The sequence below is a fragment of the Eucalyptus grandis genome, chromosome 8, assembly GCF_016545825.1.
Source record: "Eucalyptus grandis isolate ANBG69807.140 chromosome 8, ASM1654582v1, whole genome shotgun sequence".
Taxonomy (NCBI): domain Eukaryota; kingdom Viridiplantae; phylum Streptophyta; class Magnoliopsida; order Myrtales; family Myrtaceae; genus Eucalyptus; species Eucalyptus grandis.
The window spans coordinates 35,646,112-35,651,629 of record NC_052619.1 but is presented as its reverse complement, the minus strand read 5'-3'; the positions used below and the strand labels follow the sequence as shown (position 1 = coordinate 35,651,629).

Genomic DNA, 5,518 nt, shown 5'->3' with positions numbered 1-5,518 from the left:
TAGAACAAAATCCTAAATTTGGATGATTCTCTGATCACCGTCGTTCCCTCCCAAATAATAAATGTCCGAGCTTGGATTGCGAAGTTGCTAAAAGATTATCACAATTTTCCCCTGCCAATATATACAGTAGACTCCCGTGTGGTTTGAATATCGATAAGGTAGCCTTCCATTTGGCCGAAAATCTAGAGATACATCATGGTTACCTATGATTCTGCAATTCAGGAGGAAACCTTGCCATCTTGCTATCTCACTCTGAGAATTGGTTTCTGTAAGTTCGTTTCGGCAGCAAATTTAACAACAGTGTCGACGATCACACAAGGAACTCAAAACTAAGCGTTAAGTACAATAACTCATAATTGACTGAAAAGCATAAGGTTGTTTTTACTGGGAGATTGGCAAATTCAAGTATGAACAGAGAACATAAAATTTGAATCTTCTTGAAAGTATGAAAAACAGGGTTCTTTAGAGAGACCATGCCCAGCCTTTCAGAGTCCTAGCCACAATCAGTAAAGGCCAATGGCGGGGTTAGCACAGACATGATACGGGAGAAGCACTTGATCCTTTTTAGGACACACGTAGCATGCTCAAATCCATATGTCTGAAGTGCAGTCGCCTCCTGATACCTCATTTCATGAGCTAGGACGGGCCATCAGGCTCCAAGCCGAAGTCCACGAAGAAGTCCGTTAATTTTGAGGCCACCTTTCTCGGTGTCGACATCAATCTGCAGCATGTGCGATCCTGTCTCCATCAGTTGAGGATAGAATTGGCGATCCCAAGAGCTGAAGAGTGAGTTTGTGACATAGAGTCGCTTGCCATCTAAGCTTAACTGGATCATTTGAGGTCCTCCTCTGAGTTTATTCCCCTGAAGCAATTCATGAAGTGGTCAAAGAAGTAATATTCTTGTAATTATCCAGCAAGATTTAGAAATCTGTACCGTAATCAGCTTTTACCATTGTTTGTTCTTACATAAATTGAAACAGACATACCTTTATCTCAGGATGGTCAACTTGCCATGTCGTGCCGTCTTCTCTCTACCACAACTGCGGTTCCTTCCGAAACAGTCCCCCCTGCCCATACTTGGCCCGCGAGCACTGGATGTTCAGGGTCCTCAATGTTATACTGCCTCACGTCCCCATGAAGCCAGTTCACAAAGTACAGATAACGATCATCGAGCGATATCAAGAAATCTGTTATGAGTCCAGGCATTACGGGAAGGATCCAGTTTTGGACCTTCAGAGGTTCAACTGATATAGCCACCTGCATAAACCAGTGGGAAAGACATTACTGGGCTGCATAATATCATATTAGTGGCAATCTGCAGGGGTGATAAAAGCCTGTATTCAATTAGAAAAGGAAGTACGGAGACATGGGATAAAAAAAGGCATCGAATAGGGGAGAGATGACAGACAAAAATTATATTCAGCTAGATCTCTGATTTTAGTAAGAGGACATGTGAGAATTTTGTTGTGCTTCCCAAAGTTGGCAAAATTGCATCAATTCACAGGTTTTCGTCAAGTATATAACAAGAGTTATATATCCCTTATAATTTCATTTTTGCACAAAGAAAAAACACATTCATTTCTAAATGAATCAAAAACAGCACTGATCTGCACGGAGATGCTTACATCAGTTGAACCTTGACTTCATTTTTTCAGACATTCTGGCAGTCAAGAACTTGCCATGCCACTTGACACCACTACTAAAGGTTCGATTCCAGCAATTGTCGAAAGTGAAATATCAGGAAGTTATAGTTGAATACCTCATGGCTCCACGAGCCGTCCTGGGTCTTGAAGAAGCGCACCATATTGCCGCTCAATGCACACCCAACATATCCCATGTCCTTGGAAGGATCATGCAGGAATCTTATCTACAAAAAGTCAGCGAGGCATTGTTCTGAGAATTTTGAGCTTGCAGTGGCTTAACAAGAACCAACACGTGAACCAACCTAAACAGAACTGAACCAAAAGCTGCTAAGTTTTTTATCTACCTCGAGCGGTATGAGGCCAGTGTCGCCCAGGTCCAGTGTTTGCTTGAGTTCACCATCAGGCCAGCTGTACACATGGAGATGCCTCCCGTATAGACCGTCCGACACGTGCTGAGGGTTAAAACCTTTGGTGAAAGCTGAAGGAGCCCCCCACGATGAGCTAATCATCGTCTTGTGCCGGGGTTGGTACCAGAAATCATAACCGAAGAGGGGACTGTGCCCAGGTTTCTCCCACCTTATGTAGAAAATCAGCAGCAATTGAAACTCAGAGCCGCATATAGATGACATTTAGGCTAAAATTATTGACATGATACAAAGGAGGAAATAGAAGGAAAAAACTTGAACAATGCCAGATGCGACTAGTTGAATAAATTGGCACAGCCAATTGTTTAACATGTATCCAAATGAAAACGGATGAAAGGATTTGGGCATGTGATTCAACAGTTATAACCTTCCTTTCACGTTGAATTCTGAATCGAGGAGCAGAGCCATTTCCCTCGGCTTTTCCATCTTTGTCACCGAGGCACGAGACCATGATCTCGCCAGATGCAAGGCAATGGGACGTGTGCGGATAAGCGAGTCCAGTCTTCTCAACAATGTCTTTTGATCAACAACCTTATGCAGGGCTGGAGCTAGAGGATTGGTCTTTGTATCGATCACATATATCCGGCCGGATCTGAAAGATGCAACATACTTTGTAAGCAAAGTATATGAAAAAGCAGTTTTGGCTGCTGATTTGGTAAAAGAAAGAAAGAGAACCTAAAGAAAAGTAATTGCTAAACCAGAGATCATGTCTTTTTTTTTCCCCAGACTTCGGAAAAAAATTGTAAAAATAGGAGGACCATGAGAACAGGCTTCTCACATCAAAGATGGCAGGACCAGAAAACGCCTGTCGGCCGACGGATCCCCATGGCAAGAGCTGCACGAGTTCCATCCGGAGTGATGGAGCTCGTCGCCCAGGTAGGGCACGGGGAGCCTGTGGATGACCTTCGAGTAGCTGGGCGAGTCCGGATCCACGTCCACCGTGCCGAGGTAATCGGGTTTCTCTATTGCAGTTCCTGACCCAAGAACGAAAATTTCACATCTCTTTTCTAATTTCGGAGACACCAAGCACTAGCACCAGCCAGATATCAGACATGAGTACATACAACATATTTGGTGAGCAAAGTAGACGCCGAAATTAGCATCGTGTTCACCCAAAAAATGGCATCTTTCAATCTAAGGACAGCCAATCGATTCCTCATAAAGAACCAATTTCAGCCATCAAGCGAAAACCAAGCTCTTCCTAGAAAGACATCACCACATGTTCAAAACCAGCATAAGAACTACGTATCAATAACTACATGACGCAGATCATCCGGATCACGGACCCGGTTCCTTTCTTGTTCCTGGGTTAATCAGCGACTGTGTCGAGTAACAGAACAGAGCACCGCACGAAGTTGCCAAGACGGAAATCTCAAAAAGGACAGAACGAACCCAACTCCCGGTTAGAAAACGAAAGGGGAGGCGAAACAGCGGGGGAGACGAGAGTCCAAAAGCACGGAGGTGGGTCGAGAAGAACGATCGATCGGGGGGAACGCGACGGAGGGAAAGCAAAGTACGCACCGGAGTAGACGCAAGTGACGTAGAGGATCTTCTCCCTGGGGCCGGACATGGCCTCCAGCGGGGACGCGTACCCCGGCCCCTTCGCGCAGCACGCATGCCCGTTGCTCGCCTCGGTCCCCATCTCCCTCTCTCTCTCTCTCTCTCTCTCTCACTCGTGCACGAACTCCTTCTCTCTCTCTCACTCCCTCCCTCGCTCTCGACAAGCAGTTTTATGTCTCCGTCTCCCTCTCGACCAGCGGCTTTATATCTGACTGGTTGGCTGGGACAGAGAGAGGAACTGGTCTTCAGTTTGACGCGCGACGCGCCCGTGCTGGACGCGACGTGCCTCCCACTGATCCTGGGGACACGACCGAGGTGGCGGAGACACTAATAATTCACATGACCATAGATAGCCAGGGCCCTTTTCACGGTCGGTTCCCATTTTCCAAGGAGAAGCACGATTCACGAAAGGGAACAAAAGTGTCATTTATGGACGGATTCGGTCTCACCATTTATACCGGAGACCGATCCGGATTAATTCATCGACCTGACGGGACGAATCCGGCCTGCATCGCGGTTCGGATGCACGGGATTAGCTCGGGGGTCGATGGAATTTTCCTTATCTTTTCCTTAAATAGCCGATCGTGCGTACGGGAAACCTCGATTTACCCCGAAATTTTCTTCCTAAATTCGACGTTGGGAAGTCGCAATTACTGCTCGAACGAAATTGTGTCCAGGTGGGATGTATCGAGGGGCGCGGGATGAGGCTGAAGATGAGAGCGATCGGGGGACGTTACCGTCGATTGGTCTTATTTTTTCTCGTGAAAATCTTGGCCGCACGCGCAGGGTGGGGCCCAAGCGGGCTTACACGTGGCGAGTCTGGATAGGGTTTGAGTTTGTAATGGGACTATGTCACTAAGATATCGTATGGTTTAAAGAGAGCGCGGACGGATGATACCATACCTTTGAATATTCAACCTCGTTTTTTCCAAGGCCTGTTTGTATGTAGATTCCGATTTTTCAAAATTGACCGTTTTCACAATTATTGTCGAAGTATTCCATTCTACTAACCATAATTATTATGCACCACCCAAAATTTAATTTATTAAATCATGGTCGAGTGATTGGAGATGATTTTTCAACACCGTCTCTCACCTACAAGCCGGATTAAAAACAACACATAATTTGACTTGCAAGAAGTGGATGTACATACACGATAGGGAAAATACTATATCCAATAAACGTATAACGTGAAACAATTAAGTGAAAGAAGAGTTTTCATAAATATAAAGAGTATGAAAGACCCGCTATTAATAATGTAGGATCTTATATGCATTTTATATTTATGTGGTCTTTTTTCAGCTTAAGTTTTAAAGATCTTGTAACTAGACAAACACAATTATAATTTCTCAATATGTTGTTAAATTAGTGCTTCATGTTGACAGAAAAGGAAGAAAATATCATGCTTTAAACGGAGATTACATGTCATAATGGACTTAGATTAAGACGTAGCATATCTTTTCCGTTGAGATTTTATTAGTAAGACAAATCAGCTAAAGAATTGGAAATCACGATTGGCCCGACATCTAGCATCCGATCTTATCTTCTGCCAGAAAAAGAAAAAAAAAAAAAAGCATCTTGGGGACTTCATTTGAGGAAAGCGATCTGGATCCTCTTGATTGATAACTAAGTCAACGGTTAAAAAAAAAAAAAAAAAAAAACATCTCGGGGACTTCATTTGAGGAAGCGATCTGGATCCTCTTGATTGATAACTAAGTCAACGGTCTTAGAATTATCCAAATGTCGAGATTCGTCCACTTGTTATAAAAATCTGAATATTAAAAGCTACCTTGAGTGGAAAAACTCGAAATCCTAAGTGAGAAATGAATATCAAAGTGAAATAGAAAATTACCTAAACTAAGACTTGGCTACACTAATCTTATTAGTACC

The 5,518-nt window shown here is 43.9% G+C and overlaps 1 pseudogene; it reads right to left on the bottom strand.

Annotated features, from left to right (window-relative positions):
- Window positions 1–330: 330 nt before the first annotated feature.
- Window positions 331–3,879, bottom strand: LOC120286496 (annotated as a pseudogene).
- Between the last annotated feature and the right edge of the window lie 1,639 nt (window positions 3,880–5,518).